The following is a 13,841-nucleotide window of genomic DNA, read 5'->3' as shown; positions in this document are numbered from 1 at the left end:
TAGTGTTTTTTTGCTTTTTTTACTTGACTGAAAGATTTCATCAAGTTAAATACTTTACCAGATTTGTAGGCGATAACTTTTTCTCTTTACAATAAGCATAAATGTTTCTAGTCATTATATATTAATATAATTACTATAGTAAGATTGCAGATGATCTTTGCATATGGAAGAAAAATAAATTTTTTGGGTAGAGCTGGGGTAAAGCACTTAGACGTATTTCCAAAAATCCCAAATAAAAAGACATAATTTATTCTGATAATTTTTTTTTTCTTTAATTACTGAAATGATTTAATTTATAAGCTTATTTTTGTGTGAGGTTTCTTATGAGTGGAAATTTCTAAAAAGCAATCATAAGATAACTTTGAAGAACACCGTGTCCAAGAAATTTGGAAAAGTAGCAGGAAGAAGAGACTTGTAACAGATATTTTTAACTAGTTGCATACGTCCGAATGAAGAAATACAAGTTCTGAATGGCTGTATAACAATATCAAAATGCATGTTATGCTGGAGATTTATTTCCAACAAAATTCCTGGCATGTTCGCTACTGTATATTACCTTTCTCCCTCTCTCACCAGTCCTCAAATTCATTTGCCTTGAAAAGAAGACATTTTGCACTGTTTCCCAAAGAAGAGCATTTTTGATCAGCTGGGTCAGAAGCAGCTTCTCTATTTTTGAAACAAAACCTGGGAAAAAAAAATTTAAAAGCATCTTACAGGTACTAGATTATCCCTTTAATGCCTCCATTAATATTAAATAAATCCTGCAAATACAGTGTCTCGGTTTTGGAAAATATATTAATTGGGTGTATGTCAGGAATAAAATCCAGGAACTCACTTTTAATATTTCTTAAATCAAAAGCTTCTTGTTCTTAACAGCTAACCCATTTAGATATTCCTTCCCTCTCCCCCTTCCAAAGCCAGCTCCTTCAGCTGACTGCTGCACTCCAGTGCTGTCTGTACAGGTTACAAGCAGTGAAACGCGTTGCAGCCACCTACATTTATACTTGTCCTAGTGTCAGTCTTCCTTCCACAAATGGCTGGAAAAAAATGTACAATTTTTTCTTAATTGTGCATTTTCTTAAAGCCATGTTTACTACCAAGCACCTCTGGAAACTGCAATTAATTGCCAAGTTTTCTTCAGCGATCTGACCCGAAGTACCTTTCGAAACAAAAGATGTTTCCGAACACACGGGGTCTTTTTCTGATTTCATACACTTCCACGTAAATCACACACATCCAACTGAAAATAATGATACAAGTGCAAGCATTATAGATTTTTATTATAGATAATTCATAGCTCCTTTGGTCAGTAGTGCATGTTTCAGACGTTGCTGAGTACTAATAAGCTGTTTACTGATAGAGTAGGAAGCACATTAACGCTAGGAGACAAATCTCTTAAGAGCCCAAACCTGCAAATAAGTTTGCTTAAACATATTTCTATGAATAGACCCACTGAAATCAATGAAACTACTCGTGTGCATAAATTTAAACATATGCAAAAGTACTTGAAGACAGGAGATTTAGCTCTTAATTATTTTAGGTCACCGAAGGAAATGGAGGCCGCAGTTTCTCCCAGAACAGGTGACAAATCTGCTTAGAAAGGTAATGTGGAAGTGGCATAAGGAAACTGTGTATAAGCAGTCTCATCCAGGAATATGTGCGCACGCTGATGCTGCCGTAGAGGATCCAGCTGGGGAATGACTGATCTAGGTAATTATATTGCCAAATCTTTAGAGGAGACATCCCATACAAATTTTAGAAAATACAGATCAGGGACTCGAGGTACGTGCTGGATGCATAATTCACTCTGAATAATTTGTTAGACAAACTTCACCTCCTTTTTCTATTTGTGCATTGTACAAGAGCAGTTTATGACTTTTTTAGATTTATTATTCAGAATGATTCCCTGAATGAAGGTGTATCATTTATGAGCACTTCACTGCAAGCGCTTGGTATTCAAAATTTGGCATTCAATATTGTTATGTTGGTTAGTTGGAGCAGAGCACATCGCATGTCGTGTTCCTCTGAGTGGAAGTAACTGAGAGTCAGGTTTTCTATTGTAAATCGTCATATTTCAGAACTCAAAAATCACTTTCTATTCCCATTTTGCAGTAATCACAAGACATCTCACAAACATTCTGGCTAAAGGCACATTTGTTCAAAATTAAAACATCATTATTTTCATGGAATTATTTTGTCCTATTATGTCTCTATTTATGTCCTATAACGTCTCGACTATTCAGCTATAACGAGAAGGTTTATCAAAAGATATACCATCATTAAAAAAACCCAACAACTAATAGGGATAATTTTGTCCAGCTGCATAATCCCCCAGCTGGGATATTGTGGAATGTCCCATGCCTTATTCATCAGTCCTAATACGTTAAGAACAAAACTTCCCAAAAGTGACACCACTGAAGACTTATAGCTTTAGCTATCTAAAATCAGTCAGAGGAAATGTTAGAGAATGAAGAGACTCGTTTATGGCTAAGAAATTGGAAGCGAGGTACAGAGAGAAATTACACTGCTCTTAATACAAGCAATATTTAGTTATTTCCTAGCTGTGGCTTGCAGTCAGTCACCCTAACCATCTGCTCAGAACTGAACTTTTTCTTCTTCTTCAGTGTAGTTGAACTATATCAACAGAAACAATTTTTTCAGGGAGAGTAAATGTACCGCTACGAACGGTTTGATGAAAGACTGAATCTTTGTATTCCTGGAAAGTAAGTCTTCCTGTAACAAGCAGCTAACGTTTGAACATGTCAAAGCAAGCCTTTTAGAACAGGAGATAAGAGCACTTGAACGATTCTTACAAAGTGGTAACTGGCCCAAAAGAAAATGTTGTATATGGTAATTTATTCTGGGAGTTACATTTTCCTCGGCCTTGAAAAGAACCTTACCATGACTCAGTACGTTGGGCTTCACTCCCGTTCTTGTTCGGGAGATTCGGATCTGAAATACGGACCAACTGTACAGGCAAACATTTTATTCATACAGGCAACATTATTGGCATAGGCAGTGGTAAGATAATGGCTAGATCCATATTAGGAACGGCTCATAAAATAATGTCAATCTGAGGTGGGGTGTTTATGCATGGTTTTAATTTTAACTATGCTGTTAAATGCTATGCTGCAGAAGCTTTAATGTTTAAGCAACTATATTAATCTAAAAGTACTGTTATTGATAAAAATTCTTTTGCTTTTTGAATTGGTGAATAGTTTGCCATCAGACAGCCTTTATTGCTGGTATAAGCTACAGCTGTGCTAGAGGGGATAGCTACGCTAACCTAGTGTCACTGCCTCAGCATGGGGGCTGTTCAAAGTCATTGTTTACATGGACTTTCTACCATATGGAATTATCAACATTTTATTCCAAAAGCCTTAGTGCTGCCTTGTAGTTCCAGAGAATGCAGCATGAGATACTTTGTTTTCTCCTTTTCTCCTTTAAAAAAGGAAAAGAAAAAGGAAAAGAAAGATTTCTCTCTCCCTCCAGTAACGCCCTCCCACTGAAAATCCACATCAAGTTGTAAGTATCAACACCTATAAGTAAAAGGACCCCTTCCCTTTTACATATAGTTATTAATATATTGTAAAATCTCATATTTTGGGTAGCCTACCTCCTCACTTTCAAGTGACTGAGATTGACCATGCCGGCAATGCCATTTCACCTCTGAGAGAAGAAATAACTCTTCCTTCAAGGGGTGCCCCATGATTGCCCCAGGGCCGGACCCGCCTCTGCACCCAGCGAACGCCTGAGCAGAAAACACGCTTTAGCACATGCAACATCCCGTGGGCCGGAACACACAGGGCATTCTTAGGGGGTATTAATATGTAAGTAGGTGGTTAGGACCTCGCCAGGCATGTTTGGGCAGGCTGCCCAAGGCCCTGGTGTGGATTGCGTGCAGGCACAATGCGCTCTTGTCTGCTCCTGGGAATGCTTTTTGAGCAAGTGAGGTAGACGTACCTCTGGAAACCTGAGTAAGGCAAACTGTTCCGGTTCATGTTAAGAGGGAAAAGGAAATGAATAAACATTATAAATCTTCGTTAGCCCAGCAAGAGCAAAGAGCGTGCTTTCATGCGCAATAAAGAGTAACAGAAATAAAAGCTAAGTAAGAGTAAAAGGAATTTTTGAGCTCTCCTCTGGAGCAAGAATCCCATGAAAACCCCTGGAAAGGTTCAGATGTATGTAGATAAACCAAGGGACAGGATAAAACAAGGGGCTTTGACAGTGCTTGCGCAGAGTTCATAACAAAACAATGTATTGTGAGAAAGTATCAGTTCGCTGAACTGGAATGTTTTCCACAAATTTGACAAACATTGCTCTATTAAAGATCTGATTTGAAGAATATTTCCTTGGCCCATGCTGGGGCTCTGAAGTCCTCCACATTTACTGCTGAAGAAAGAGAACCTTTGAAAACTTGAGCTGCATCTCTCCAAATCTGGGTTTCAGTCGAGTAATACTGTAGCAGCTCCAACACAAAATGGTTTTTCAAGGCTTTTATGCTGGCAAGCCGAGAATTAGCTTGAGTTTGCATAGCCCCAGGCTAGTCCTGCAAAGGCAGCATCACTGGGTTGGGATTCGGTAGTGGCTGCTTTCCCTCCTGCCTTCCTCCCTGGTGGGTTGGGGACGGATGCATATCCCAGTTCTGGAACATCACGTGTCTGGTTTTCTGAAATGAGGTTTTGAAATTCTAGCTTGTGGGAAATTGCTGAATATTTGATTTCGTAATTAAGGTGGAAGGAAATACCACATCAAAATACCGTTAAGTTCGTGCAAACAAGAAAATTTCTGTTTCGTATAATTCTAGTCTAGCCTCCTTGCTGTTTTCATAAATCGTTGATTAACTATGTACTAGGAAATACTCCTTTTCCAAGGAAATAACGTGTATATAAGGATATAAAATTTGTTAATCCCTGCGTGCACAGTAGCAATAGTTGAAATGTTATGGAGATAAGCTCCTGATGAGGCTTTGGTATTGATGATGAGAGTATTCAGTTGCTGGAAAAAGTCTATCTTACAGATGATATAGCAAAATTACTCCAATGGCTAAAGGTATATTAGTGGCATTAGGACAAAGATTCAGATAAGACAAAGCCACATACAAATAAATATGAAGATGGGAAGCATATGTGGCCATATGGAAACTCAAAGCAGATGATGGAACAACTTAAGAGTAGAATGATCAAAGTTACAGATATAACCAGTTAGATCAGGAAACTCCCGTAAAGGGAGTAGTAGTGATAATGGACAATAGACTGAGCAAGCAAAAAAGACAATGCTGTCACAGAAAAGACAAACGCTACACTACGTTGTGTTAATTGGAGCATCATATGTAATACAAGGAAGGCAGTTTTTCCGCTCTGTTTGACTCTGCTGAGCTTCATCCAGAGAGCTGTATTTAGTTTGGGCTACCACATTTTTCAAAGATACAGACAAATTAGAAGGACTTAAGAGAAGGATATCAAAAATGATAAAAGGTGTTGAAAATAAGGCCCAGGAGGGAAGCTTAAGAGACTGGGATATGTTCAGGCTAGAGAACAGAAGCCAAAAGGGAGACATAATAACTCTTGATAATTGCATAAAGGGGTGTTACCAAAAGGACAGGGACCAATTGTTCTCATTAGTCAACGGGGACAAAACAAGAAGTAATGGACTTTAGCTGCAACGGAGATAATAGGGTTAAATATTAGGAAAAACTTCACAACTGCAGGAACAGTTAGGCCGTGGAGCAAACCACCAAAGTGTTTTGCAGAAGCACCTCCACTGCAGGATTTTAAGGCCAGAGTTAATGTTGATCTATCAGCAATGGTTTAAGTTTAATGAAATCAATCCTGACACAATACGTGAGGGAAGGAGAAAAAAGACTGTGCAGAATGACCTGCATGGGATGTGTTTGCTGCTGAACAGCACTGTGATTCTCTGACCCCGTGCAGTACAATGAGAGGTTTATCTCCTATAGTTAATTTTGTCCCTCTCTGTAATCCCTGTCTTCATCTGAAAGAGAAAACGCAGAGATGAGTTTTCCAGGCTTGAATTAATACTGATATGTATCCGCCTTATTCATTTAGAGATGTGACCATATTTCCTATCCTCAGACCGGCTGGTCACTAGTGTGCATTTCGAGTGTCGGCTGGGAACAGAAGCTTTCATACCTTCCAGCCTCAGGGTGACTCTTGGGTCTAAGTAGTGGCTGGTTGTGCCTGACACCTTTCTGCAGTGTGCCGCAGGTAAGGCCAGGGTTTGTCTTTAAAGCCCTTTCAGACCTTCAGCCCCATATTTTCCATTAACTAGTAAAAGCACGATTTATACCCTAAACCTACACTTCCTCTGCTTGGAGTATGACAATTGCTAAAATAAATCTCTTTCATGAACACAGTGCCCCCAGCCCTACACTACCTGCTTGCTCGACATCCTTCATGTAGGCTGAGCTGTTAAAACTTAAGATAAAAACACTGTGCATCAGCATCTCTAAAATAAGCATTAGGACTAGTAACAAAATCCAGGACGTGGACAGCTTATATTGATGGCAAACTTTTTCAATTACTCTAAGAAATTCCCAATGTATAAATGCAAATCAGATCAATAGTTAAGCCAAAATTCTGAGGTACCAATATGCAATTAAACACAAAGGGAGGGGGTGGTGGCTTTCTTTTTGTTGTCTCTTGCACTGAAATACTAAGTGTCCTCAAGCCACTGCTTAATGACATAAACTGGAAATGAAGTAGCTGAATGAACCCCCGATATGGACATGTTCTGCCAACAACCATTCTAGTGCCAGCAATAAATTCCCAGACTAAACAGTTTAAATTTGGCATTCTCATTTGTGATGCTGTACTTATGCTACGCTCACAAGATTTATTCTCTGAATTCTAAGTATTCTAGAAAATGAATTATTAGAAATATGAAATTTTGGATGACAACCATATGTGTACAGCAGATTAAACTGATATTTGAACAAAACACTATTCTTATCAAAAGAAATTTGTGGTGGTTTGAACAATAATAGCTACAGTCATGGTCAGTCAGGTTTCCACTCTAATTTCTACTTTCAGGAGACTAAATCCAATGCTGACTGGAGCCTGACAACCAGCTCTCAGATGAGACAAGATGATTTTTTTAGCAACCAACAGAAATACAATTTTCTGTACTAAATCACCATGATTTTTTCCTAAATTTCACCTGATTTAAAAAAAAATAATAAAAAAATCTTCCTCTTGTATAACTAAAATGGTTTTCAATTTAAATTGGAATTTGTCCAAAGGCTAGTTCAGAGTGTCTTAGGTATTCTGACAATGAAAAAGGAAGAAGTACACATTTAAAAATGGACTGCAAAACAGAACAAACAGAAAAATCATCACAAGCATTTTTAAATGTGGACTTAATATGCATGTGTAGCAGCTGGATTGACACAATGGACCCTAACGGCTCCTTCAGGTTCCTTTCATACTGTATTATTCACTCTGCAGTCAGAGTACCAAAGACACAATTTTTGGGAAAAAGCCTATATTTTTGCAAACAGCTGCATTTAGACAATGACATAGGCGATGTTATCATATGACTGTCCCAAAAGAAAAGTGCTCTTGTTTAACAGAAGTATTTAGTATCTGGAAATAAGGTCATCCGTGGGTTAGCATGGGATGTAAGTCAGAGCACTATTTGGTCCAGGGCTGTGAAACCTTTAGCTGACAGATTCCATAACCAGAAATAATGTAGCCTTGCCCTTTATTTCCTCACCTGCCAGTTTCCCAAGACCATTCAAATTTAAAAAATGTTGCTTACATAACTAAGCTCATTTTCTGTTAGAAATAATGAAAGATGTTTTGGATTTATTGAGCAATTTTATCTGATTTATGAAAACCACTTTTGTCCACTCTTCTCTTTTCTATTACAAGTAAGTGTACTGTACTGGGAATACTGAGCTAATGCCCTCGAGGAAGACCATGTGACTGCAATTATTTATGAATTAACATGTCACAGATTTGAAGCTTTGAGACAAACACATTTCCCAGCTGCACATTTGTGACTTCTGAGTTTGTAAATGGAACAGATGAAATAATGACTTGCTCTTCCTCTCTTCTCTATTCCTCTTATATATTGGTTAGTTTACTTGCTGGATATGTAAAGCCAGGTAGGAGTAGTTACGCAGGTATTTATCATTCACAGAGAATGTAAATTAAACATGCCATTACTTTATCAGCTATGACAATAAATACTTGATGCCAGACTGTATTTCTCTACAAGCGATGTTATCATTGTTTTTAATACAGCATTTGCCTTTAGAGATACAAAAACAATTTCTGAATGCTAATGCTGCTTAAAGGCAACACAGTGCAGGAGTAAAACCCCGCAACTAAAGAGTGAATTGCTTTAAAAAGCACAGTAACACGTGCTTAGTTAACGCTTTAACTTGATTTGTGCTTTGGGAGCCAAACAATAATTTGACTGATATTATTAGATACATACTTGCTTGGTTTGTCCTGCAAACTTAAAAGTCAAGCTGAAATCAAACTCAGATGTCTTAATCGATAGCACAAACATAAAGGCAAGAAATATATGTAGAATACATATGGTTTTGCTGTCAGATATAAACAAGTGTAGCTGATACACATACATACATATATTTGTTAGCTGACTATGTAAATTGAGATGAAAGCCCATTTTCAAGCATGACCTGTGATAAACAAATGCATATAAATAAACAATAAACCAAGATAACACTAGAATAACATCAATTAAAACAATTACAATGACTTCTAGTCATCATGAAGTATTGTTTCAGTTCCATCTTAAAACAGGAAAAGCTCTCAATTGTTCTTAAATCAACTGGTAACTGATTCCACATTTGTGGAGCCTTGAAACAAAAAGCTTTTTATCCCTAGTTTGTATTCATTCTAGGACGTGGCAGTTCCACAGCATGAATAGAGTGTAATGTATAAGCTGCTCTAAGGGAAAGTAGCAGGTTGAAATAGTGGACACTGATTGACACAGTACTCTCATTGCTATTTTATATCCATATTTTAAAAGTAAGTCTTGCCAGGGGAAAAAAAAGTCATATCTAAAGTTGACATGACTGGCAAGTTGAAAGTGCAATCCAGATCTGTGGAATTTTACATAGTATTTGATATTATGCCAGATATACACACGTAAGTACAGAAAAGAAACCCACAATGGAATATGATGTAGAAAAAAAGCCTTGGAATTCTGATAATTGGTCTGTGCTATTAACCAGAATACTAAAACTGCCTCTTCGTTCCTGCTGGCAAACAGCAAGGTAGAGTAGAACTCAAAAGTTATTTTTTTTTTAACATACATATATATTTATATATAAAATGCACTTATTTTCTATCTCTTCTTTAAACATACCAATAAACCATAAAAAAAATTTTCTGTCCTTCAAACTCATTTGTTTTTCAGGTACTGATTTCCATGTTTTCTCTAGATAAATCCTCAGGAGTCTGGAGAACTGCTAGGATCATGACATCAAAAGGGACAAAAGATTGGAAGCTGTCTAATGACAGGAGGGTGGGACATTTAAATCATACTCTTTAAAAGTGTTTTTCTTTTTTTTTTCCCATAAGCACTTATAGGACTTAAATTCCTGACAAACACATGAGAGAAAGGCTCAGTCAGCCCTTTGAGAAAGAGCTCTGAATACTGCCAGTTGCAAAGTTCCCTGAACTTCATGAAAAAGTCTTCATGAAAAAGGGGAGAAAGGTATCAAGATTTTATATTGGTCAAGTTAAAATAAAACAAAGATAAAAGTAAGAAAGCTCAGTGGCTGTTGTTTCTTTATAAATCACAAAGGCACTGTAAAGGACAGAGTAAAAAGGAGTAATTCAGGGGATTGCTTTACTGCCACTGAACCTCTGAAAAAGAACATTCTGAGAATAGAAAAAAGAAGGGTGGCATGCCTGGAAAGGCGAGATGGATGTGTGAGAAAGGCATTTTGGAGAAGAGACTGTCGCCCACAAAGTACTGCAGAATAAAGTAATCAAAGCTGCGTCTGAGGCAAGCCATGACTCCTGCAAACAGGCAGGAGGGGAGGCCCATGTCGTGCCCCCAAATGGTCCCTATGGTTGGTGCCCATAGGTGGGACGGGCAGGGCACCATCTGCTCACCTTTTCACAAGCTTGTGGATGAGCCGTGTCTTGCCCAGAGCACTGTCACAATTTGTTACCACTCAGCATCAGCCACTTCACTTGGATCAATGGAGGACCAGTGCAAAACTGGTACTTTTACAGATAGGGAACTGCTGGGATGGAGGAAAAGTGTCTGTGCATGTGGATTCCTGACCCTGGCGACTCCGAACCTGCCAGACCACAGCATTGCAAGTGGAGGAAGAGGACAGTAGGTCACGCTTACTACTTTCGCTGAGATAGCTCACTTTCCAACCGCTCTGAGCCCTACCTCCCATGCTGCTGTCTGCCACAATGCCCTTTTATTCTGGTTTCCTGCTAAGGATGAGGATTTTGAAATCTAATGCTTTGTCTGTCCAAGAGGTGAACCACACTACTTTTAACTCCCCAGCACCTGCAAAGGTACAGAATGCAACTGTCCTGGAGGGCGAGCAATTTGGTCCGCCTGGCTGCCTGCAGTAGCTAACAGAGTCTTGTTTTATCCTCACTGCTAGGCACTTCACATCTTATACAAAAAAATCTTGCGTCTTCCTCTGTCAATTAGAAAAATCTCTGGAGGGAAAACCAAAACGCCAAGATCAAAAACTTGTCCCCCATGAAAGTAAAGGGACCAGGCCATATTCCGATGCTGACCTTAAATATCAATGGAGGTCTTCACAGGGAAACTGCATATAACTGATAGTCTGATATTTAAATCCTGCACAAGATGAAGGACTGACAAATCCAGAAAAAGGTATATTTTGTTTTGTTCATTCTTCTGGAGTAAACAAATACGGATTATGTATGCATTACATCATGCATTGAAGCTATAATTGTAGTAATAAAAACCATGGTCAAGTTTAGGTTCAGACACACCTTTATGAAACCATAGTGACACAGTTTAGATCCTGACTACTGAGAACCTCTGATCTGAACTGGGTCATTCTCAGCATCAGTGTAGGGGGAACAGAGAAAAAAAATGTCCGAGTTTTACAAAGGACAGGTAGAAAAGTAGCAGGTTAATACAGCAGCCTCATGGGAGTAGAAGGGTGGCTGTGAGTGAAATAATGATATTCAGTCAGCGAGCTCCATAGATCCACAACACCAAAGCATTACAAGGGAGAACACCACTAGTTAGAACCTAAACCTATCTGGTTATATTATCCCTTAGTCATTGGGTAGCTCTGGATTCTTAAGGTCTGACAAACCAAAATAAAAATAAATAAAATGAAATGAAAACAATCAGTTGGAGAAAAGTCACACAATACTGAAAACTAGCAAAAAAATAGGTCAGATTTTGAGCCCCAGCAGCCACAGTTCTGTACTTTTAAACTTTGCACCTGCATGAAAATCAACTTTTCTGAAATCAGCAGTCAGAGGAACGGTCCGACCCAGTTGCAGCACATCACCTAATGAGTTGCCAATTACAGGGGAGTATTTTGCAGCAACATGACAACCATGTGTTAACTCCATTGCAAACTAGGATAGCTCTGCAGAAAGCTTGAGCAACTGCTGTGACACTGTAACTTTATAACATGGCTGGTCAATAACTTATCTCCAATGAGTCTCAGAATTGCAGTTATAACTATCTCTGGTTTTGCTACTTTAGTGTCTTTATTGTTCACGCAGTTCCTTCCCTGGCACTATCTTATGATTGCTGATAGAAACCAAATGGCTCTGATACTCTTTGTCTGCGTATATCTGGTAATTCTGTCCTTAATTAAACACAGTGGTTCTTCACAATGGAAGAAGGCAAAAAGTGAGAAGAATTCTCTGAAGTTTAAATTGTTTCTTTCCACTTATACAAAAGGAAACAAGATTTTTTTTTCTTGTTGCTGAAAAACTGTGCATCTATTTTTTTTTAAAGAATATGCTTCTGATACAGCAATCACGTTACGTTAAACAACCCAGAGCTCACTACAAGAGAAATCTTATTTTCAGTAACAGCAGACTAGCCTTGAAATTTCAGCCAAATTATTTAGCTAAGATATTCCAAAGACAAATAATATGTCTTTTTAAGTCTCACAGCAGGAAAGGTTATGTTCAGAGGCAAATGAAATTTTAAGAAAGGGTACCTGGGCAGTTCTAGCCATGAAACTAAGGCAAGAAGCAACTGCCTTGCTTAGTCAAAAAGGTTCTAATTGATTTCCCAGATGAAACCATGATTATCTCTACAAAGTGCCTAGCCTCTGTGGAAGAGGAGAGTGGAAGATATCTACTTCCCAAGGGTAAGACGAGGCTGGTGACCAGGCAGCAGTCAGGGAAAGCTAAGACTAGAAACCCAGGCAGAGTAATAGCTAGAAGCGGCTGTGCAAAAACCTCTGAAACCCACAAGTAATTCGGGAGAGGATGAAGGACACATACACTGTGCGTGAGGGAAGAGAGGACCACAGCAGTCTTGATATCTTCTGGCAACCCATGCTTGAGTCAGAAAGAATCAGCTTGATGAAAGACAGCTGAGGTGGAAATAGGGTCCAAGCTGATCACTTGATGCAGTCGGGTGTTTGCTGGGTAATCCCAGCACTGTTAGGCTGAGCAATCTGCAGCATGGACACTCTTTTTAAGGTCTCCCCAAAGTCATAGAGCCTCCAGTTCTCTACCTAACTTTAAGTACTTGAGAGATGAATGAAAGTTAGGAGAGTAGTTCTCCAAAACTCCTTCTACAAGATAAACACACTGCCTAAGAGTAAATCCCGCACTAGACAACTTGACCCGCCTGCAAGGGAAATTAAGATCGCAGTCGTTAGTTACAGACGAATTTGAGGGAAACTGTCAGCACACCTCTGATATGCATGGAAGATAGATAGGTCTTAGACTTTGTAGAGAGGAGAAAACTTAGTGGTATTGCAAGTTTCTAAGAAGAAAAACTTCAAGTTTATGATTGAATCTAAGGAAAGATACTAGATGCAAGGGGAATGAGTTAGTAAGGCAAGTGGATCGGAGCAGCTCTTGGTCCACGATTCCAGAAGAGAGAAGCCAGTAAGTTAGGAAGGTGACGAGGACTAGGATTCAGGCACTCCAGGTAGATTCTCATCTTATTAAAATGCTGACAGTCAAATCATGAGGACAGAGGAACAGAAAAAGAATGCAATACAATAAAAGAAAATGTCTGGTAAAAAACCTAACTTCACTTGTTCATCCACTTGCAAGTTGAGGCTTTTATTTTTTTGCTGGTTTGCTACCACTCAGATCATAACACATACAAAAAGACCAGGCTTAAATAGATTATTTGACTGATATTTTTCAATTTCTCTGCCAACTAACTTGCTACAGCAGATAATGGTCTGCCTGAAAAACTGCTTTTTCAGGCCTCCGACAGGAGCCACGGTGAAATTGAGAGAGGTCAAAAGAAGTCAGCTGCCATTTTCACTCCCATTTTTTATGGAAATGGGCAACAGATTGGTGAAGACATTGCGAAGGCTCTAAGGCAATCACTCTTTCAATTTGTCCAATATTAGTTTCAATAAGAACCGAGAACAGAAACAATTGCCAGCAGCCCCTAGTTGATTTGTTAAGACTCACTCTTGTCCACTTCAAATCACCTTTGACATTTACGAGCTCAACTTTGCAAACATCATTTGAGTATTATTATTTTATCTGATGCCTCTATTATGCCAGCGTCTAGCCTTCCATAATGCTAGAAGTGATGCATAGGTATCAAGAACACCATTGTTTCTTATGTCCCCACTTTGTGAAAAACAAGGAAGCTTTTGTTATTTTATACAG

At 38.7% G+C, this 13,841-nt stretch overlaps 1 long non-coding RNA gene across 5 annotated transcripts in view; it reads right to left on the bottom strand.

Moving 5' to 3' along the window:
• Nucleotides 1-13,841, bottom strand: part of LOC141751941 (uncharacterized) — a 159,704-nt gene that overhangs the window by 130,990 nt on the left and 14,873 nt on the right. For 3 of the 5 annotated variants that reach the window (XR_012590146.1, XR_012590148.1, XR_012590150.1), the window contains exon 2: nt 557-684. The exons of the other annotated variants lie outside the window; for them this stretch is intronic. This is a non-coding gene — a long non-coding RNA (uncharacterized LOC141751941). The remainder of the gene's footprint in view (nt 1-556; nt 685-13,841) is intronic. 5 annotated transcript variants of the gene reach the window in all.

Source organism: Larus michahellis, chromosome 1 (assembly GCF_964199755.1).
Source record: "Larus michahellis chromosome 1, bLarMic1.1, whole genome shotgun sequence".
Taxonomy (NCBI): domain Eukaryota; kingdom Metazoa; phylum Chordata; class Aves; order Charadriiformes; family Laridae; genus Larus; species Larus michahellis.
Note: the sequence above shows the minus strand (reverse complement) of the source record. Positions and strands in the feature narration are given on the sequence as shown.